The sequence below is a fragment of the Canis aureus genome, chromosome 6 (assembly GCF_053574225.1).
Source record: "Canis aureus isolate CA01 chromosome 6, VMU_Caureus_v.1.0, whole genome shotgun sequence".
NCBI classification, from domain to species: Eukaryota; Metazoa; Chordata; class Mammalia; order Carnivora; family Canidae; genus Canis; species Canis aureus.
This window is the reverse complement of record NC_135616.1, coordinates 32,255,017-32,278,035: the sequence shown is the minus strand read 5'-3', so window position 1 is coordinate 32,278,035 and position 23,019 is coordinate 32,255,017. Positions and strand designations below refer to the sequence as shown.

General features: G+C 38.2%; 1 long non-coding RNA gene across 7 annotated transcripts in view; it reads right to left on the bottom strand.

Annotated features, from left to right (window-relative positions):
• Positions 1 to 23,019, bottom strand: part of LOC144315678 (uncharacterized) — a 127,196-nt gene that overhangs the window by 5,885 nt on the left and 98,292 nt on the right. For 4 of the 7 annotated variants that reach the window (XR_013381449.1, XR_013381447.1, XR_013381451.1 and 1 more), the window contains one exon: positions 2,411 to 2,486. This is a non-coding gene — a long non-coding RNA (uncharacterized LOC144315678). Of the gene's footprint in view, positions 1 to 2,410; positions 2,487 to 18,148; positions 18,233 to 23,019 lie in introns of all 7 variants that reach the window. The other 3 variants (XR_013381450.1, XR_013381453.1, XR_013381448.1) reach the window with 1 other exon arrangement.

The window sequence follows — 23,019 nt, the reverse complement described above, 5'->3', positions numbered from 1 at the left end:
ACTCTATCCTATGGAGGGTCTTCTTGATAATCTTAAGGAGAACAAAAGTTTTGGGGCACCTGAGTGGCTCAATTGGTTAAGCATCTGCTTTTGGTCATGACCCAGGACTCTGGGATGGAGCCCTCCCTGCTCCCGTCATGCTCCCTGCTCAGTGGAGACTCTGCTTCACCCTCTCCCTTTGCCCCTCCCACTACTCATGTTCTCTCTTGCTCACTCACTATTTCTCTCTCAAATAAATAATCTTAAAAAAAAAAAAAAACTTTCTAATAGGATTTCTATAAACCTAGAGAAGGGTCCTTCCATTTTTTAACACCATGCTTACATTTTATTATATATCAGTTTTTCCTTCCCCTGCTCAAAACCCCTCAATGGCTGGCTCATCATTTTAATGGAATAAAAATCAAGTCTACCTGGGCCTGCTTTATCTTCTACATTCTTACTTCAGCCTCCTTTTTGTATGTTGTTTTCCACAGCATCTAAAGGTGGAGTCTCTCTTAGACTCTATCCAACTGCAGGCTTTGCACAACCCATTTGCCCACATATTGTTTGGTTATACTATGTCTTCTCCAAAAAAAAGATTCTTTCTTTCTTCATTGTGCCATTTACTTCAAGAACATTTAGCCTCCTTGATCTTCAGACACAACTTTTTCAAACTTCCAGACATCTTTGAAATGCCCATAGTTATTGGTAAGGATAGGTAGGTACACTTGTTATCCTGTGTAAGTATCCTGGAGCCAAAATTATTTTATCATTGTATTTTACACAGTACAATAGCAGGAACATTTATTATTGCACCTGCTATTCATTCATTCTTTCAGCAAATATTTATTGAGCATCTATTGAGCATAGACATTGGAGAGGAAATAAACATAGCAGGTATAGCCTCTGTTCTCTCTGAGTTACAGTGTTGTGGGGAAAGCAAAAAATAATAAGTACCATAATCCTTATTATTCACAGGGTTCCTATTTACAAACCTACCTATGGTCACTAAAATTCGTCTTTAATATTTAGAGTGTTTTTGTGGTCATTCACAGACGTGTGGAGCAGAAAAAAAAATTGAGCTGTCTAATGTGTACATTCCCAGTTGAGATAAAGCAAGGCAGTGCTCTGCTTTCTTGTTTCAGCTCTTATCTTGTAAAATACTATTCCTTTTCAGTTCACTTAGTGCCATGTTGTTTTGCATGTTTGTACTTTTTATCAGTGACTTCATCGTTTAAAATGGCCCTCATAGGGACACCTGGGTGGCTCAGTGGTTGAGCATTTGCCTTTGGCCCAGGGCGTGATCCTGGAGTCCTGGGATTGAGTCCCGCATCAGGCTTCCTGCATGGAGCCTGCTTCTCCCTCTGCCGCTCTCTGTGTCTTTCATGAATAATAATAATAAAAAAAAATGGCCCTCATATGTAGTGCTGAAGTGAGGCCTACAGTGTACGTCTTCAAACAGAAACATACATAAAACAAGATTATGTATTGATTGATGAAAGTGTTGTGACCAGAGATGCACAGGCACTGAACTCTACATTTCTCCCAGGACCAAGAGTTCAGTATTCACTAATTCAGCGTTCATGGCTACCTTACAGAACATAGCTACTGCAAATAACCAGATTTGACTGTAATTAGTTATGAAAAGTATAAAAAGTGATAAAATGTACCATGGGAACACATCAGAATGGTTCTTTACATTTTGAGGGTGCAGGTAAGACAAGAAAGAGTTTGTAGAGGAAGAAAGGAAGAAGCAGAGATCTGAGGGATGAGTAGGAGTTGGCCAGGTGACTCGGGAGAAGTATATATGGGAAGAAAGGAAGAAAAGTGTTCCAGGCAGAGGAAATAGCCTGGGTTTCTTGGGGGATGAATTGAAAGCAGCACAGAACACAGTGGGAAGGGAGTATACTACTTTGCCAGGGCACCCATAACAAAGTACCATAAACTGAATGACAAAGATATCAGAAATTTATTGTCTCATACTTCCAGAGGGCTAGAAGTCTAAGATCAAGGCATCGGCAAGATTGATTTTTTTCTGCAGGCAATAAGAGATAATCTGGTTCAAGTCTCTCTTCTGGCTTCTGGTGGTTTGCTAGTCTTTTGTGTTCTTTCATTTGTAGAAGCCTCTCTGCCTTCACCATCACATGGCTTTCTTCCCAAATGCATGTAGGTGTTCCAATTTTCCTTTTTTATAGGGACCCCACTCATATTGATATGAGCTCATCTTAACTAATTTACATCTGCAATGAATCTATTTCCAAATAAAGTCACATTTACTAACAGAGGAATTTTAAGAGGATATAATTCAACACATAACAAAAAGGAAAATCAATGAAAGAGAGTGAGTGGTAGGAGGAACCAGGGCCTGGAAGAGAACATTATACATTGGAAACATTTGGAAAAAACTTTTTGCCTTGATTTGCATACTCACATCAATAGCTATCAAGAATAGTCTTTGTGGCAAGATTGAGAATGGCAATGGTGAACTTTATTTGAGCCCAGTGTTCCTGGAAAATAGAGATGGTTAAAAACAAAACAAAACAAAACAAAACAAAACAAAACAAAACAAAAAGACCTATTCTTTGTGATCAAGGAAAATGGTTTACTCCAAAGAACCACCCTTCTTCCTATGAATTAGATAAAATTTACTAATGGACCTCTTTTTATTTATTATAGGACCAGACACAGACCCTCCAAATTTCCATTCTTTGTCTCATAAATGCTTAACTGAATTGTCTGTTGTCCAAAAATTAGCTACACACACAGAGAAATATTTCCTGTTTAAGTGACTGAGAATCCCTCTGATTATAGATACAATCCCCACTGTAAAACCATCCCACTTATAACTTGTTTCCTTCACCCTATGAAGTCTAAGATGAAACCATCCTGCTAAGACTCTGATCTACCTATCTGGGGTGTTCTCCCTATGGTAATAGCCTGAATAAAAGTAATATCCTTCCTTGTTTGGTTTTTGTCTTTGACAACGACCAATCTCAGGTTCCAAGTGCCTCCAAAGAGCCCTGAAATTGGAATGAAATCCAGAATTTAATAGACAACTTGTAGGTTCACTGAAATTATTATTTTCTCTTCAACCTGAGGTCTAATGTCAAGTCTATTTGCCATCCCTTTTCCCATTCCACAGCTGGAGTCTCCTCCTGCAGTTTTTGCATCTATTGTTTGAACACATTGCTGTGAGACCCTCTATGAGAGAGCTGACTTTTCTCTACACAGTAATCTCTTAACAAAAGTTTAAAAAGCTTCTTATTGGATTCAATTACTTATAATTAAATTAAAACAATTAAAATTTGTATGAAGAAAGAGAAGGAAAAATTCTGAAGGTAAAACTATCTAATATGCTATTTTGTCTTTACTGATACTTAAAGCATGAGGTTATTTAGTACCACTCGAACATTTGATGATATGCATTTTAGTGCTCACATTCCCAGCTGATTTGAGGATTATTTTCCGTGAAAGACACAGACACTATGGATTCCCCTTTCCTGTAGAAGGCACTCTGTTAAAACACAAGCTTTTCTTACACTGATGTTAAAAGTTCTGTTGTGACTTAGAATCTTTCAGGGGTTTGTCATTTTTTATTGTGATTAACCTCACAAGTCATCTTCATCATAAAGGAAAAAAGATCTCACCCTTTAACATTTCATTCAAACTAGATGATTTGCACATTATATGAATGAGGTGACCAGCATGATGAAAGAGCATAATGTATTTACAGGTCAGTGTTACCAAACAGAAAATGTAAGCTTTATTTCTACCTGTGTGGAAAACCTAGAATGTGTAAGGTAGATGCTATTGCCTATTGGTATACTTTTTTAATTAGTATGCTTTTTGTTTGCTATTTTTTCATGTGTTTTGTTTGTTTCTTCACCCCACACTGACCAACCTGGAATATGACCTTTATTATCTTATACTTACCAAAGGCCCCAGAACAGAGCCAGTCAGATATTGGCATTCCAAAGGAAAAAAAAAAAACTATTGATGTTAAATTGATTATCTTTTGAGTAATTCCTTCTAGGTAAGTGACGGTGAGCATTTGCAAATCCCTGTCCTATTAATACTCTAAGCTTTTAAATACTGAGACAAATAGTAGACAAAATAACCTTGGGGCATCCCAGTGGAAGAAATTTAGGTAAAACTTTCCATAAAATTGAACCAGGATGTTCAGTTTTGCTCAAGTTCCCGGAGAAGTGTAGTGATTAAAACAAAGGAGACTCTCCATTTCTGTTTTCTTTTATGAAAGAAGGAAGGAATGGTGAGGCTCCATTGTGCAAGTTCTTAGGTTGTTAAGTGAGTAAATGCAGATGTGGAGAAAAGGGGGAGCAAGCAAAACAACAACACACAGTGCTGATCTCTGTCTCTCCCGGTTTTATGCCTATGGAGACTGGCAGGGCCCCTGACGTGATGTGAATCTTAGAGCGAATTCATAAACTCTCTCTGGTCTTTTCCTTCCTTCCTCACACCCCATCAATCAGAGATTATATCTGCACAGAGGTAGTCTCCATCATTATGAAGCTGGGCTGTTTCCTGATGTAAATCTGTATTTTTAACAAAGAGAGAAAAAGGGAAGTAGAGAAAGATGCCTGGGGCAGGGTCATTCTCTGACCCCAGGCAATCGCCCTTCCCCACAGAGCAGTCCCAGGACCCAGCCCAGGCTAAAACAAACACATCTGCCCCGTCAGCTGCTACCTTGCCTCCTGCCTTTTGAAGAAGAGGCTTTCTCCTGCGCTTGCCTAATGAGCGCGGCCTGCCACTCTCAGGCTGGTTTTTACAGCGTGAAGAGCCCTCTGCACACACATGGAGCCCTTCTCTCTCTTCTTTTGCACTTCAAGAACTTAGCAAGCTTCAGGGGAAATAAGGATTCAGGATTTTTTTCTTCCTCCATTGTGATGAGCATTTGCTTTCCCTACAGGACAGGACGCACAGGATGCTCTGAAGCACCTTGAAACTCAGTGCCGGCTTTCAGGACAGGGGCACTCAGAGGCTGATGGCGTGTGGTCTACAGAATGAGGCCTGGGGCACTAGGAGATATTTCCAGCACCCGGACATGAGCATCCCCACCTGCCATCCCACCTTTGGCTCACCCAGCCCTGCTATGTAAATGAGAGAGGCTGAGGCTACAAAGAGGGAGAGAAGGATTGCTGGAAGACCCAGAATGGTTGGCAGTATTGTCCTCAGCCTCAATTGCTATTCGCAGTTTTCACCAAGCCTGCCAAGGCCCTCTGCTTGCTGATTCAATCCCTCCCCAAGCCCTGTCCTTGGCTCTGTCCCTTTCCTTAGTCTTCACCCTCACATACCCACCAAAATACCCATATACTATCTCCAGTCCGGTGGGAAGGCTGATCTAGAAGTACAGCCTCTCGCCTTACTGCCTCAGTGTATACTTAGGTCAACTCTGGATATTGGAATTTGGATGGAGAGGAAAGTGGTGTAGACTGGAGCTCAGATCCTCAGTTTAGAAGGACAGAACCCTGGTCCTTAGATGGATTAGCAGGAGAGTAGAAATGACAGACCTTGAGAGCAGAAACTTGGAAAAAGCTAGGGGTTTAAATCAGGGCTAAGTTATGACTTATCTGGACCCTAGGCATATTAGCCCCTTCCTTCATAAAAAAATACTAAAGGGTATATTTTATAATCGCTTTAGTAAAAGATGAATGCAATTAGGGTTAGATTATATTCATTTTCTTCTTCTAATTTTAAATGAAATTGAAATATTTTCCTAGACCCCTAAAAGTAGCACAGGGTCTGTGTCTACTGTGCCCAGTAAGCCTGATGGATAAGTTAAACTTAGTGTGAAAGAGGATGAAGGGGAAATGGCTGGAAGCAGCAGTGTGGATAAGGTGAGTATCTAACCTACCTTCTGACCCTAAGGAGGTACTGCAGAAGAGGGAAAAGAAACAGCAGCCTCCATTTGAAAAGGGATCTGGGGTCCTCAAGAGACACACATTTGGCATAGGCATAGAGTTGAGGAATTTTTCAGAAATGGAGCTGAGGCCACACTCTGATTGTAAAAGATTGTTCCAGAAGGTCCAGGGAAAGGATTCGGAGAGAAAAGATGGAATTGAGTCAGATTAGGGGTGGTATGGCCAAATAGGAGTGAGAATTCAGGTGATGATGGACTGCCTGGACTGCTGGTGGAAGAGGACCAATATGAATGCAAGGCCTGATGTGCTCAGAGTGGTCCTGAGTGGTTCAGAAGGTGGATGGACAGTCTGTCCATGAGAGCTCTGCTTGGGGATTCGGCTTCCTGACATGCTTATGTTAACCTCAGAGTGATAGTGCCTTCTGCTATGATCACCTGCAGAATGACCGACAGGGTACAGACTGCATTCAAAGCACTTTTTATGCTTTATCTCCTTTAATCCTCACAACAACCCATTTTATGGAGGAGACAACAGAGAAATAGAGAGGTAGATTCTTGCCTAGGGACACTCCTCAGTAATGATTCTCTGTGCCGTGTGTGTATACGCATGTGTGTGCGTGCTTTGTGCATATGCATGTATGTCAGAGGTATATATAATTACAAAAGGGTGTGTGTGTACAGAAGTACGTATGTATATGCAGAAGTGCACATGTATACACATACACATATATATACTGATGCATATATCACATGTTCCTGCTGTAGTTTTAAGTGTAAATTGAAAAGTGAGGCCCCCTAAGTAGTATTTTATGGTCCATTAATGTATAGGGTAATGCTGTTTTTCTTCAGGCTGTATGTCTTTTATGTATCTGTGCCTCCCACAATGTGATTGCCTTAGATTCTCTCTTCCTGGAAGGCAGGAACCATTTCTGTGGCAATCTCAGTATATGTAAGTGCTAAATAGTGTTTTGATGGTAGTGAAAAGATAGATTTTTCAGTTTCTTATATTAAAATATTGCTGTTTATAGTCACAGTTATCACAGTGAGGCGAGAGAAAGGGAGCTTCCCATATTCATCTAACAAATGAGTGAGGCATTACTGCTTGTCAGAAGCCTAACTCCTAGGGCTAGACTTGCCCCCACTAGATGGTAACCCTGGACAATTTCCTCCATTCCTTTAAATCTGTTTATTATCCATATAAGATTATTTAGTGTAATTCCTGAGAGTCAGTACTTGCTCAATAAATATTAATTATTGTCAAATGCCTACTACCAGCTAGGTACTTTGTAAGGTTTTAGGGATTCAGGGGTACTTTCAAGGAATTCGTAATCAAGACTTTAACACTAAAACATTACCCCTCGCCTTACACACACACACACACACACACACACACACACACACACACTTTATGCAAGTGTGTGTCTCTCTGTAACAGAGATAGGCATAATGGACTTTGAAATTAGAGCAAAAGTAACTAAATACCAAAAGGAACCAGAGAAGTCAGGATGAGGTGGTGAGCATGTGGTTCATCTGTGTGTTGGGTCAGGGGCAGTTACTCTGAGGACATCTGCTTTTTTTTTTTTTTTTTTTTTGTTAAAGATTTTATTTATTTATTCATGATAGTCACAGAGAGAGAGAGAGGCAGAGACACAGGCAGAGGGAGAAGCAGGCTCCATGCACCGGGAGCCCGATGTGGGATTCGATCCCGGGTCTCCAGGATCATGCCCTGGGCCAAAGGCAGGCGCCAAACCGCTGCGCCACCCAGGGATCCCAACATCTGCTTTTTTTTAACGTGAGCCGCTTAAGGTTCCCTGTTCAGTCCCAAACCGACAAGGAAGACTTAATTGAGTAAAAGTGGTGTCTGCCATTTATATTCTTCTCTGGATGAGCAAAGCAGCATGCAGGGGGAAGCAATAGCCCAGAAGCTTGAAGTTTTTGTCCTGTCCCTGTGTCTGTCCAAGTTCTCTGCACCCCTTCCTTCCATCAGCACTCATCCTGAGTGGATGACGGGCTCCTGGGTCACAAGGCATGCAGGTGAACACAAAGTTTTCTCTTTGTGGCTCCCTTTTTTCTTTCAAGATTTTATTTATTTATTCATGAGAGAGACACACACACAGAGAGAGAGAGAGAGAGGCAGAGACACAGGCAGGAGAAGCAGGCTCCATGCTGAGCTACCCAGGGATCCCTTAGCTTCTTTCTTTCTTTTCTTTTTTCTTTTTTCTTTCCTTTTCTTTTCTTTTTTCTTTTCTTTTTTTCTTTTCTTTTCTTTTCTTTCTTTTCTTTTCTTTTCTTTCTTTCTTTCTTTCTTTCTTTCTTTTTTTGTTTTTTAAATTTTTATGTATTTATGATAGTCACATCAGAGAGAGAGAGAGAGGCAGAGACACAGGCAGAGGGAGAAGCAGGCTCCATGCACCGGGAGCCCGACGTGGGATTCAATTCCAGGTCTCCAGGATCGCACCCTGGGCCAAAGGCAGGCGCTAAACCGCTGCGCCACCCAGGGATCCCTCTTTCTTTCTTTCTTTCTTTCTTTCTTTCTTTCTTTCTTTCTTTCTTTCTTTCTTTCTTCTTTCCTTCTTTCTTCTCCTTCTTTCTTCTCCTTCTTTCTTCTCCTTCTTCTTCTCCTTCTTCTTCTCCTTCTTCTTCTCCTTCTTCTTCTTCTTCTTCTTCTTCTTCTTCTTCTTCTTCTTCTTCTTCTTCTTCTTCTTCTGTCACTTTATTTTTTCTAAGTGAGTGGCAAGAATCCCAAACTTACTGTTTCTCAGATTCAACAGGAAAGAGCCCTGCACTGCTGATAATGTTTGGAGTTTTCTCTCTCTGGAATTATAGGCCTTTTCACAATGCTGATGCACGGTTTTTAGCTATGTTAGTTCTGTAATGTTAGTTCTGAATGTTTTCATAATATTCCCCTGATAGTTAGAAGCAAGGAAAGATTTATTTTAAAGGGAAAAAAAGAGATCATTATTTCAGCCCCAGAGTCACAAGTTAAGAAAGGAAACTTGGAATGTATAAATGCAATACTCCCAGCTCAAACTCCAAACCACCTCGGGTTTTGCCCAGCTCCGTTTATTTATCATGTCAATTACAGAAGCGATCCATTGCTACAAAGAACCAGACTGTGTCTATTTTCTAAAGAAGAAAAAGCAATTTAAGGCAATTTAATCTTTAAACTCTTTTATGTGAATATTTTTTCTCCTGTTGAGTGTTTCAGGAAATGAAGGACTTTACCTATAACCAGCTTCCTTTCATCTGCAAATTATCTGAACTCAATTTGTTTTTCATCTTTGGTGATATTCCTTGTATCCTTTTCTACTGAAGGTTAATTATGTGCTTTATAATGATAAACAGATATTACTTATTTTAAAATTTGTATGATTCTGTTAAGCCAAAGGTCTCTAAAATTCCCACTGATTTACATACCTGCGGTTATTCTCAAACTGTGTGTTTAACAATGTTTTTCCTAAACAACATTCAAGAAAAATTAATACATTTTTCTCATAATACCATAAAGACCTAAAAAGCACGTTGTGTTCAGGTATATTTTAAAGATACGTTTAGTATTTCAAAGTAGAATGCAATCTTCACACTTCACTGGGAAAATCAGTGTCATGTAAGAACCACTCATCGCTAACTCAGTATAATTAAGGAGACCATTGAAAATATCACAAACTCTATTAAAGCATCTAATAACAAAAATGTAAATACATATTAGAAACATGGAGCTCTCATTTTCCATAGACATATCCGCATATTGTGTACATTTTTAAAAATTGAAGTACAGTTGATATACAATGTTACATTAGTTTCAAGTGTACAACATAGTGATTCAACATCTCTATACCTTATATCATGCTCACCACAAGGATAACTGCAATCTGTCACCATACAATACTATCACAGTACCGTAGACCATATTCCCCATGCTGTAACTTTCATCCCTGTGACTTGTTCATTGCATAACGAGAAGCTTGTACCTTCCACTGTTCTTCACCCATTTAGCCCATCCTTCTACTCCCCACCTCTGGCACCTGCCAGTTTGTTCTCTGTATTTAAGAGTCTGTTTCTGCTTTTTTGTCTGTTCTTGTTTTGTTTTTGAGATACTACATATAAATGAAATCATATGGTATCTATCCTTTCTCTGTCTGACTTATTTCACTTAGGAGAATACCCTCTAGGCCCATCCATGTTGTTGCAAATGGCAAGGTGTCATCCTTTTGTAAGACTAATATTCCATTTTCCTTATCCATTAAGCTATTGATGGACACTTAGATTGCTTTCTTATCTTGGTTATTTTAAGTAATGTTGCAATAAACATAGGGGTGCATATGTCCTTTTGAATCAGTGTATTCGTATCCAGTAGTGGGATTACTGGATCATATGGTAGTTCTATTTTTCATGTTTTGAGAAACCTCCATACTATTTTTCACAGTGGCTGCACCACTTTGCATTACTGACAGTGTACAAGAGTTCCTTTTTTTCTCTGTGTCCTAACCACTTGTTATTTCTTTTTCATATTAACCATTCAGACTGGGGTAAGGTGACTGTTTTACTGTTTTTTTTTTATTTGCATTTCCCTGATGATTAGTGATGTTGAGCATCTTTTTTTCTTTTTAAGATTCTATTATATATTTAAAAAAAGATTTTATTTATTTATTTTTGAGAGAGAGAACATGAGCAGGAGTGGGGGGTGCAGAGGGAAAGAGAGAAGCAGACTCCCCATTGAGCAGAGAGCCCCACACAGGGCTCAATCCCAGGATCAATCATGACCTGAGCCCAAGGTAGACACTTAACTGACTGAGTCATCCAGGCATTCATGTTGAGCATCTTTTCATGTGTTTGTTGGCCATCTGAATGTCTTCTTTGGAAAAATGTCTATTCAGATCCTCTATTCATTTTTTAAAATCAGATATTTTGTGTGTGTGTGTGTGTTGAGTACTGTGTATATTTTTATACCATATTGAAAAGTCCAAAACTAGGATCTTAACTATTTCTCCACCTTTACTGAATAGACCAAAATACTATTATTAATCTTATGGGATGGATTTGCTCTTCAAAATAAAGATTGAAGGCAACAAATCTGTCCTAAGGAAATAATCACAATTCTATAAAGATGAACATTTATTTAAAAAATTATACTTTGCAGCTCAATTTATAGCAGCAAAAAATAAACAATCTAAATATTCAACAAAAGAGGATTATCCAAAGAAATCCAGACTGATCTCTAAGATGGGAAACTCCATTGCCATTAAAATACCTTTCCCAATAATTTTAGTATCATAAGAAAATGGTCAAGAAAGTGTTAGATAAAAAAAAAAAAAAGGAGGATTTAAAGTTGTATGTACCATATGAATCCAATTAATGCATCTAAATAGATACATACACAAAAAGACTGGAAAGAAATACTCCAAAATATTAAGTTAGTAAAATTAAAGGTATTTTTAGTTTCTCCTTTAAACTTCTTATATTTTGAGGTTTTCCATAATAAGCATGTGCTACTTTTCTAATAAAAACAAAAATGAGCTTTACAAAAGTTAAAGTAAAAAGATCTAAAAATCAGATTTGAAGATAAGCTCAGGCTTAGATTAAAAATGAAGTATGTAGGGCAGCCCAGGTGGCTCAGTGGTTTAGCACGACCTTTAGCCCAGGGCATGATCCTGGAGACTTGGGATTGAGTCCCGCGTGGGGCTACCTGCATGGAGCCTGTTTCTCCCTCTGCCTTTCTCTCTCTCTCTCATTGTCACTCATGAATAAATAAATAAAAATCTTTTAAAAAAATGAAGTATTTATTCTTTAAAATCTTGAAATATACACAAATAGAGTGTTTTTATGTTAATTTGTCTAATTGTTTGAGTAAAATGTCTCTTTTTTGTGTTAGAGTGAAAATAAAGCGTGGTTATATTAAATCATATGAAAATGGATGACAGAAACTCCTGGATGGCTCAGCGGTTGAGCATCTGTCTTCCGCTCAGGGCCTGATCCTGGAGTTCTGGGATTGAGTCCCACCTGAGGCTCCCTGCAGGGAGCCTGCTTCTCCCTCTGCCTGTGTCTCTGCCTCTCTCTGTGTCTTTCATGAATAAATAAGTAAAATCTAAAAAAAAGAAAGAAAGAAAGAAAGAAAATAGATGACAGCTGGACCTTCTCTTCAAATCACATGGCAATGGCTACAATTTTTAGAATATACGATATTCATTCATTCATTTCTTCAAAGTATTTTTGCCTAGGGAGATTTCTGGTTGGGTTGACTCTTGCCTGAGATTCTAGGGAATATCTCAATTGTCTGAATCAAAGTATCATACCCCAAACTTCTGGTTCTGACCAAATTAAAGGTCAACCAAAAAACCCTGAACATAAGAGAACAAATAAACTTTAAAAAAACTCTGAAAGGTGGAAAGAAATGGACTGCTTAGGAACCTAAGGGCTTGGGCAGTTACAGGTCTGTGGGTCCCGTAGGTGTTCTGATTGCCTCTCATATATTCCCAGATTGGGACTAACTGGTAGAACCTTCCAACTTGGAATTACCAATAGGCACAGACCAAAAAGCTCCAAGAAAGGCTTTTCTTTTAGCCAAAGAATACGGGAAAATGTGACCCAACAGGAAAACTAGCACACACTCCTGCTGTGGTTTCAATAAAGCTGAATGGGGAATGCTCTTCCATTCCTTCCTTCTCCCATAAAGCAGGTTCCCTCTGACAGGGCAGTTGGCAGCAGGGCCCTCTATGGAGCTGAGCCTCCACTCTCAGCAGACAGCAACAAAACTTAAAGAGATGGTGCAAGGTAGGCAGGTGCAGGGGACTTCTGGGGGTTAGGGTGGTTCAGTGCCAGTGTATTTCAATCCTCTTCAGTCCAGCTCCTGTCAATGAGATTTACTGGTGAGCTGAACCACCACACCCACATGGTTGTCATGAGGCTGAATGAGGCAGTGCAAAGCAACGAGCTAGTCTACACTCCAGTCACCCTTCACCTCCCCTCGACATCCCATCCCATCTCTTGTCTCAAAAGCAAGACCAGGTAGGGAGACAGTCTCCATCCACACATGGAATCTAACAAGTCAGAGTGAGCTGCTAGGAAGCAGGGCTAGTTAGCATGCTCTCTCCTCTTTTGATATCAGTGGAAGGTCCAGCTTGGAGCTGAGTTTATACTCCCATGAGAGGCAATGTTGGGATGCTAATGTTGCCAGCCAGGCCAAAGTGGGAGATGAACTTCTACTCCATACATCTACAAAGAGGTAATAGGAATAAGGCTCCACTTTTGCAGGGTGGTGTAGGAAGTAGGGCATAGGGAAGCAGAAAACAACGCCTACCTGGCCCTCTCACTACACTTTAACAGGCATACTGACTGCTAAAAGAAGATTAAATAGGATCCAGAGTGTCCTAGTATAATATCGAAAATATCCAGGATACATTAAAAAATTACTCATCATATCAAGAACCAGGAAAATCATAAGTGAGAAAAGACAACATGCGCCAACACCAAGATGAATGATATATTGCAATTATCTGACAAAGATTTTAAAGCAGCCATCACTGTATGGTTCAACAAACAATTATACATTCTATTGAAATAAATGAAAAAAGAATAAAATCTTTGTATAAAAATAGAAGTCATTAAAAAAAAGAAAACACACCAGATAGAGATTAGTAGAACTGGAAAAAACTTGCTTGATGGGCTCAGTAGTAGAGCAGAAATGACAGAGATGGTCAGTGAACTTGAATAAAGATCAATAGAATTTACATTATCTGATCAATAAAGACAAAATGGACAAAAAAAAAATGAACAGTGTCTCAGGGACTTGAGCTAACATTTGTGTCATTAAAGTCCCCCAAACAGGGGAGAAAATGGAACTTGAAACTTATTCAAAGAAAAATTAGCTGAAATGTTCCCAAATGTGGTGAAAGACATAATGCTTTAAAGAGCTGTGTGAATATCAAATACAAGAAATCCAAAGAATCGTACCCCTTCTGATTATACATATTAGCTAAGAAGGGCAAAAACATTTGGGCTACAGAGAAAGGGCACATCATATTGCTTAATGAGTCCTCCTATTCCTTTTGAAAAAACAAAACAAAACAAAAACAAAGAAACAACACTCCCTAGGTCAGGTGGAACTTTATAAAGATCTCATTACTCATTTACATCTTACTTTTCAAATTTTTGCTTTTCTTCCTCCCTTCATTCCTTTCTTTTGCATGTTAGTTTTATAAGGAAATAGTTTGTGTGTTCTTTGTCCAAAATATGTATTGAACATCTACTATATTCTGTTTTATTCTGATTCCAGACACTGTTAAAGATCCAGGAAACACAAAAGGGAAAAAGGCAAAGTATCTTCACCCTAGGGTTTAAGAGTTTGATGCAGGACACCGACATTGGTATGACCATGTGATAAGAGATGCCAGTAGAAGTTGTGCCAATTGGAGTCATGCTTACACTAATGTAGGTTTGGTTTTTATAGAATAACATATATTTATTTGAAAACATGAGTGCTAAACCTATTATCAAGTGATGGCAGCAAAGACTACCTAGATCACATGTGCCTTTCTATTTGTTGGCGGGTAGTAATACACACTACTGGGAACAGGAAACATAGATCAGTAAATAATTAAGGGTTGGCTTTATGAAAAGATAAACTTCCCACAAGGTGGCTTTGTGCAGAGCTGCTAGTATTCAGCATCCCAGAACAGCTGTACCCGAATTCAGAGTCTGGTGTCTATGCTCAGACTATGTTCCCATCCTCCACAGTGCAAAGCACCACAGGAAGGGAGTAGCGGCAGAAGGCAAGATCCTTTTCTTGGAGCCCAATCTCATGGTGGGATCAGTGCTGCTCAGCTAATTACATTGCTTCACAAGATGGCATGAGAGCAGGGAAGACATACATGTGCCAACCTCCTGTCTTTGGTGTCCAGCCTGGACAGAATGATGCTTTCTAGTGTTGCTCAAAATCCTGTTTGTTAATTATGTTTAAAAATCAATACCTGTGTGAGGCGAGAAAGACTCAGATTGTTTAAATCCTTTGTTCAAGGACTCCAATCCAAGAGAGGTGGAATTATGATTTCAGAGCAGGTATTCTAACAATCAGGCCCTTTCTACCTCATCAAACTATCATTTCTTGTAGGATTGAATCAGAAGGGGATATAAATTCTGAATGAAAAAATATATGAGAAAATATATTATTCATAGCTTGAAAAGTTAAACAGAAAACTCTTCTGACTTAAATGTTTAAAGATAGGGGAGATTCCCATTATTGACCAGATAGAAGGCATCAATGTTTCATTTACTAACGTTATGAGGTCTGTGTGTATTTATCTTTAAAATTTGAGAAACTTGCTTGATTGGATCCATTAAAAAATACTTTTTTCATGTTACATATGCCTCAAACTGAATAAGAAAGAGGTTGTTCACACAGTATTCAGGTTCTATAATTTCAAACAAGAAGCGATCATTATTGTTGATATAATTGAATTTTCCTGCATTTTTATTTTAAGATGACAATTAATTTTACTAGGTTACATGCTTCTTTATCTATTGTGTCTCTGATCTATGTTGATCTTGATCTAGTCTGCTTTCATCACATTATTTGCCTTTTCATTGTTACATAGTATATCATATGTTAATTCACCTACATTCTGCAGTAAGCAAGTAGGCAGCAAGGCCAACCCATTAGGCCATGACCCTTCTGGAGACTCTTGATTCATAGAATGAGCTCCCAGCATCCCTGTATGTATGTATGATTGTATGTATGATACAATCCTCCTTTCTGGCTATAGCTGATTGGGTCAGTGGGGGACATCTGATTTATACAGCACCCAAAGGTCATCTTTCCTGGGATGTGACGTTGCAACGTAGAAATGACCAGTCTGTGTCTGAAACTACAACATGTAAATAGAAGATGAGAAAGTGAGTCTGCAGAGTGAGTGAGAGAGGAGAATGAAAAAGACATGCCAAAGGAATTAGAGGTGAGATGGTCAGAGAAAGTACTCCAACCAGCTTTCCCTGATCTCATTCTCAACCTTTTCTGTCCTTGGAAGTATTTGTCCATTTGAGTTACTTTAAACTCCTCCATATCATTTTAGTACTTTCCTCTACTTGTCTGAGGCTAGCTCAAATAGTTTGTTTATTGCGGTTGAAGCACTTTACATAATGCATTGGGTTCAAAGACTATGAGATCTGGTCTCATACACTATAGCTAACCATACTGTGTAATGTGTTCTTTTCTTTTTTTTTTTTTAACATTTTATTTATTTATTCATGAGAGATACACAGAGAGAGGCAGAGACATAGGCAGAGGGAGAAGTAGGCTCTATGTGGGGACTCAATCCCAGGACCCCAGGAACATGACCTGAGCCAAAGGTGGATGCTCAACCACTGAGCCACCTGGGTACCTCCCTGTCTAATGTTTTTTAATGCTTTCTATACATTTGTCCACTTACACTCAATTGGACCTCACACCTCTGCTTTAGGTCAAATTGCATATCCTAGCCTAGAATGCTTTTTTTCTTTCCAAATAACAACCATTCTTGAAAAAGCTCAAGCTGAACAACTTTTTACATAGATTTGCTCCATGAAAGACTATATTACTCAGGATTGGGAGGTTATATAGTGGCGATGAATATTGGACTTAGAATATCAGTCATTTAACAAACTTCATTTCTTATTCATGCTACATTTCTAATAAAGATCATCACAGATTTTTCTTTCACACAATCACTTAGAGATCAATACCTGAAAAAAATAGCTGTACCATCTGGAACACACAGTAACCTTAATTATTGAAATTAGATTTGTTCCTTCCAAATAATTTCTGGGATATAATATCCCATTTATTTAGAAATAAGATTTCAGATACATTCAACCCTGTAGCATATCTGTGGACGAATAGATAAGTGAACAGGGACTCTGAGATTCCAAAATATCTCTTGTAATATTTTAGAATTCAACAATCTGATTATTTTCTAACCATGCAAATGCAAAGGCTATTAAAGTTTTGTTTGTAATTATGTAACACTAAGAGTTGGGAAGACAAAAGAAGGAAAACAGGTGGCAGCCAGTTTGGGAGAAATTTTTTTCTGCAGATATTTTTCTCTTTCCGCTAGGAAAGAAAACAGAAGCCAAACCTATGTCAATACTCAGGGTTCAATGATGAAAAATGGTACATCATAAAAAATAATCCTATTTGGTCAACATGTAGCCAGAGGAATGTGTTATTTAAGTTGTATCTTTAAGTAAGATTAAGAAGCTAATACTATGATAATTAATTCCTATTCTTCTGCTTATATCTTAGAAGGAAATAAATTACTAAAAGATCCCTGCTCTTGCTTCCTTCAGGCCCCTTAATCTTCTAAAATTCCCCCATATTCTCCTATCTTACCATCTTTTAAAATTTTTTTATTTTAAATATTTATTTATTTATTATTTATGATAGACATAGAGAGAGAGAGAGAGAGAGAGAGAGAGAGAGAGACAGGAGGAGGGAGAAGCAGGCTCCATGCCAGGAGCCTGACGCGGGACTCAATCCCAGGACTCCAGGATCGCGCCCTGGGCCAAAGGCAGGCGCTAAACCACTGAGCCACCCAGGGATTCCCCCTATCTTACCATCTTTAGGGAGAGGAAATTAATGAGAACGGAAAGAAGGTGGGAGAAGGGATCCTAGTGACAAAATGGGGCTGCTGGGAGTAACATTATATCTATTTTACAGGGTGAAGTCCTGGTACCCATCCCAACTCCCCTGGATCTCTTTGGGCCTCAAAAAAGATGGTGATCCATCCATTCTTTCACAGTCTACCATAGGCCATCAGTGCTTAAAGGAAGAATGGCTGGACTCAAGAGCTTCAATTCTGTCAGTCAAGCGGGGATGCGATTGAATTACGGGAGTAAAGAACAATTATCCTTCATTTTTCATTCTCTCTTTATGTAAAGGTCCCTTTTTCCCCCCCCTCTAAAAGTGACTGATGTTAAAGACTTTGAAACATGAAGGAGGGCTTGGGAGAAATGAAATAATTCCTCTCTAAACCTTCATGGAAGGCGTTCTGGGAGGAGAGCAGAAGTGACTGTTGACAGTCTGGCAGGATAGGATACTCAAAACCAGCACAGAACATGACAGTGCATAATAGTATATTATAGGGAGTGGACATTCATAATGCTTACTCCACCACATGAGGAAAAAGTGAGTATAGTCACTAGTCTCTGTTTCAGAAGTCAGGGAAACAAAGCACTTTTGAGATATTTCCATCAAGCGTGATTTAGTAAAACACAATATGGGACTTGGCTGTAGGTAAGTTTCAGTTATTTTGTAATATTTACCTATATGGAACAATTTTTTCTTAATGATGACAGGTGAATATAGTATCATTGAATTTTGATTTCCACAAAGGGTTTTCCTCAAATCTGATGAGAAAGAGAATATATTTTGTATTTAGAAATAAAACCTAAGAGAGAAACAGAAGGAAAATCAATATTTGGTAACAGGTGTCTTAGGTTCATTATTGAGTAAAACTGAAAGAAATCTCATAAAATTCTCTGAGCCAAACTCATGTCTTCAGATTTAAAAAATTTCTAAAAACATCACGATAGTTTATAACGCATTTTCTTCTAGGACCCCTCCTCAATAATGCGCACATAGTTTCTGAGAGCTTTCTAAAGAATTCTAATAATTTTTATAATTATGATAAGATATTCTTTGAAAATCTAACTCCAAAATTTTCCCCTTAAATTTAATAACAGCTTTATTGAGATATAAATTACATACTATGACATTATCCTTTTAGAGTGTACTATTCAGTGGGTTTCAGGGTATTCTGAGTTCTGCATCCACCACCACTAATTTTAATACATTTTTATCACCTCAAAAAGAAACCCTGAACCCATCAGCAGTCACTTCCTACTTTCCCTTCCCTTATCCTTTGGCAATCATTAATCTACTCTCTGTTTCTATGAGTTTGCCTATTCTGGGCATTTCACATGAATGGAATTATACAATATGTGACCTTTTCAGTTTGGCTCCTCTCACCCAACATGTTTTCAAAGTTTATCCATGTTGTAGTACATGTCATTACTTTAATCCTTTTTAGGGCCAAAGGATATTCCACCGTATGGCTATACCACACATGTTTATCCATTCATTAGTTGATAGTCATTTGGATTATTTCTACTCTTGGGCTATTATGGCTAATACTGCTATGAACATTTGTATACAAGCTTTTGTATGGACATATCCTTTCAGTTCTTTCGAGTATACGTCTAGGAGTGGAATTGCTAGGTAATATGGGTAATTCTAACTTTAATTCTTTCTTTTTAAAACATTTATTTATTTATTTATTTATTTATTTATTTATTTATTTGAGAAAGAGAGAGAGAGCATGCATACAAGCATGAGAGTGAGAGGAGCAGAGGGAGAGAATCTTCAAGCAGACTCCCTGCTGAGCATGGAGCCCAAGGCAGGGCTTGATCCCAAGACCCATAAGATCTTGACCTGAGGCAAAACCAAGTCAGATGCTCAACTGATTGAGCCACTTAAGTGGCTCCCCCCAATCTTTAACTCTTTGGAGAATGTCCAAACTATTTTCCAAAGTGGTTGCACCCGTTTACATCCCCAGTAGCAAAACATGAGGGTTTCACTTTCTCCACATTCTTACCAACACTTGATATTATCTTTTTGATTATAGACATCCTAGTGGGTGTGAAGGGGTATCTCATTGTGGTTTTACTTGAATTTCTCTAGTGGTATCAAACATATTTTCTTGTGTTTATTGCTCCTTTGAGTATTATTTGTATATTTGTATGTCTATTCAAATCCCTTGGTTATTTAAAAATAGGATCTTTCTATTGTTGATTTGTAAGAATTCTTGATATATTCTTGATATGAGAATTATTATACATTTAATTTGAAGATTATTTTTCTCCCACTCCGTGAGTTTCTTTTCACTTCTTGATGGTATCCTTTGAAACACAAAAGTTATTAATTTTGATGAATCTAATTTACCTATTTTTCTTTTGTCTCTTGTGCTTTTACTGTCATATCTAGAAAAACATTGCCTAATCCAAAGTCATACAGATTCCTATTTTTTCTAAGAATTTTATAGTTTTTAGTGTCAATGAAATATTTTGAACTAATTTTGTGTATGATGTGATGTCCACTTCATTCTTTTGCATGTAAATACCTAATTGTTTTAATACAATTTGTTGAAAAGACTATTCTTGCCTCTTTGAATGGTCTTGGCACCCTTGTTGAAAACTGATGGACTTCTGTTGGTTTACTTCTGTTCTCTCAATTCTATTCCATTAATCTATATGTTTAGGATATGCCTTATGCCAGTACCACCATGTTTTGATTTACTGTAGTTTTCTAGTATTTTTTCTTAAGTTTAACACAAATTCCTCTTCCTATGCCAGAGAAAACAACTTGACTGGACCACCCCATCATTATAGTTCCTTCTTTTCACAGCTATGATATATCTCAGCTGGAAGAGAACATGGTAATTAGCTGGACCAGTCACTTCATTTTATAAATGACAACTCTAAGCCCCCAAAGGTTTGTCTACAGGATGTGATTATGTGCACCTTTCTAAATACATTGTACCAAGTTTAAAAAATTTCATCTGTTTGTCTATTTGTTCAGACTGTTTTTTTAAGATTTTATTTATATATTTTAGAGAGAGAGAAAATGTGCAAATGGGAGGAGGTACAGAGGGACAAACAGACTCCAAGCTGAGCATGGAGCCTGATACAGGGACTGATCTCACAACCCTGAGATTGTGACCTGAGCTGAAATCAAGAGTCAGATGCTTAGCCAAATGCACCACCCAGGCACCCCTTGCTTCAGATTTTTAAAAAAGAAATAAAACACCACAGACTCTCTACTCCTGCCTGATTCTTTTTTTTTTTTTTTTTTTAAGATTTTATTTATTCATTCATGACAGACACACACAGAGAAAGAGGCAGAGACACAGGCAGAGGGAGAAGCAGGCTCCATACAGGGAGCCCAACATGGGACTCTATCTCAGGTCTCCAGGATCACATCCCAGGCTGAAGGTGGCGTTAAACCACTGAACCACCCGGGCTGCCCTCTTGCCTGATTCTATTCTTCCCACTCTCATCCGTGGAAAAACCTCCACCCTGAATCTAGTGTGTATCATTTCATGTTTTTATACTTTTCCAGGACCAATGCAAGGTAGTATAATATTTTTTAATTATCTAGAACTTTCTTTTCTCATTTTAGCATTGTTCTGTTAGGTTTATCCAGGTTGGTAGATGCAACTTTGATTCAGTCATCTTAAATGGTCTCTCATATTCCATTTAACAAAGATCTTCTATATATCCACTGTTCTGTTGAGAGACATTTATATTTTCTTCCCTTTTTTCACTACTGTAAGTAATACTTATGCATCTCGCTTTACATTCAGATATGAGTGTCTCCAGTGGAGAAATACCACTGGAGAGCAGCAGAGGACCTGCAGCTTTTTAACTAGATATTGCAAATTGCTTTCCCAAGTGCATCTCATAGCTCCTACTTCTCACATCCTCACTTGTATTTGATATTGTCACACTTTTTAATTTTTGCCAATCTGATGTGTGCATAATAGTATCACATTATTTAATTTGCATTTCCCTGATCACTAGTAAAATTGAACTTTCTTTTTATATGTTTATTGGCCACTTGTTTTTCCCCTTCTATTACATGCTTAAAAAATACATTTCAGAACCCTGTTTTTTTTCCCCTCCAGTATGAAATTGCTGCTTTGTATTTAGCCTGTAGTTACATACGACTCCCCAAAGCCTAGTCTACTGTTACTGCTACTGCTGCCTTACTTCTGCTGCTGCTGCTGCTGCCACCACTAATACCTCACTGCTGCTCTTTACTGTGTGGCTAGTCTGAGCCTGGATTATTTACTATTCTAATTCTCACATGACACTTGCAGATAATTATTGTAATTTCCATTTTGAAGATAAGAAAACTGGGTTTAGAGAGGCTAAGTAATGTATATATAGTTATATAGCTAAGAAGTGATTGGGTTTTATCCACATTCAAATTCGTTTTCTTAAAAAGCCCCTTTTGCCCCCAAAGATTTTTCTTCCAATCTAGTTCTTTCTTTTTATTTTCTCTAAATATGTCTCCTTATCCCATTGATTTTTGTACTACTTAAAGGCAATTTGCCAAATTTATCAGGAATGCTTCTGTCTTCCAACACTTACTTGGTGACATATTGAAATTTTGTAACTACAGTGTTGATTTAAAGGATTAGTCATTGTTTTCAACAAATAGATTGGATAGAATGGATGCTAAAGATATGTCATTTGGGCCACCATTTGAAATTGCCAGTTGAAAATTCAATCATTTCTAACTAATTCTAAAAAATATGTATCTATGTGATCTGTGCTTTATCATAGGAGGAAAGGAAACTAGTCTAAAATGTTATGTTCTTCTGGAGAACATGTTGATGCTTGCATATTTTATGCACCAAATAAGTGCTACTTGATTGATGACTTGCTCTGCTATTTCAGGTGCAGATGGCAATCTGGCCTAATCTGTCTTTATTCATTCATTCTTTTCAACAAATACATATCTAGTTCCAATTATGGGGTGGGTACCATGCTTGGCTGTGGGGATAATAATCCTCTATCTAATACTATAGAGTGTCTCCTATTCGTGAGGCATGGGCATAAGTGCTTTATATGCTGCTCATCTCATTTAATTTTCCCCAGACACTTACAGGACTATTGACCCAGTTTTACAAATGAAAAAACTGAGGCTTAAGAAATTAATCGACTGGGGATCCCTGAGTGGCTCAGCAGTTAGAGCCTGCCTTCTGCCTAGGGCATGATCCTGGAGTCCCGGGATCGAGTCCCATATCGGGCTCCTTGCATGGAGCCTGGTTCTCCCTCTGTCTCTGCCTCTCTCTCTCTCTCTCTCTCTTTCTCTGTGACTCTCATGTATAAATAAATAAAATCTTAAAAAAAAAAAAGAAAAGAAATTAAGCGACTTGCCCAATGTCACCAAACTTGTAAGTGGTGAACCTTTGATCGATACACATATTACTTAGTTGACTTATACATTAGGCAATTCCCAATCAGGGAAAATCCCTGTTTGCTGACCTATTTCAGAGTCTTGAGAGAAAGGGATGAGAAAAGTAAGTATTGGCAGAGAGGAAGATAGAAGGCAAATGCTAAGGTATAAC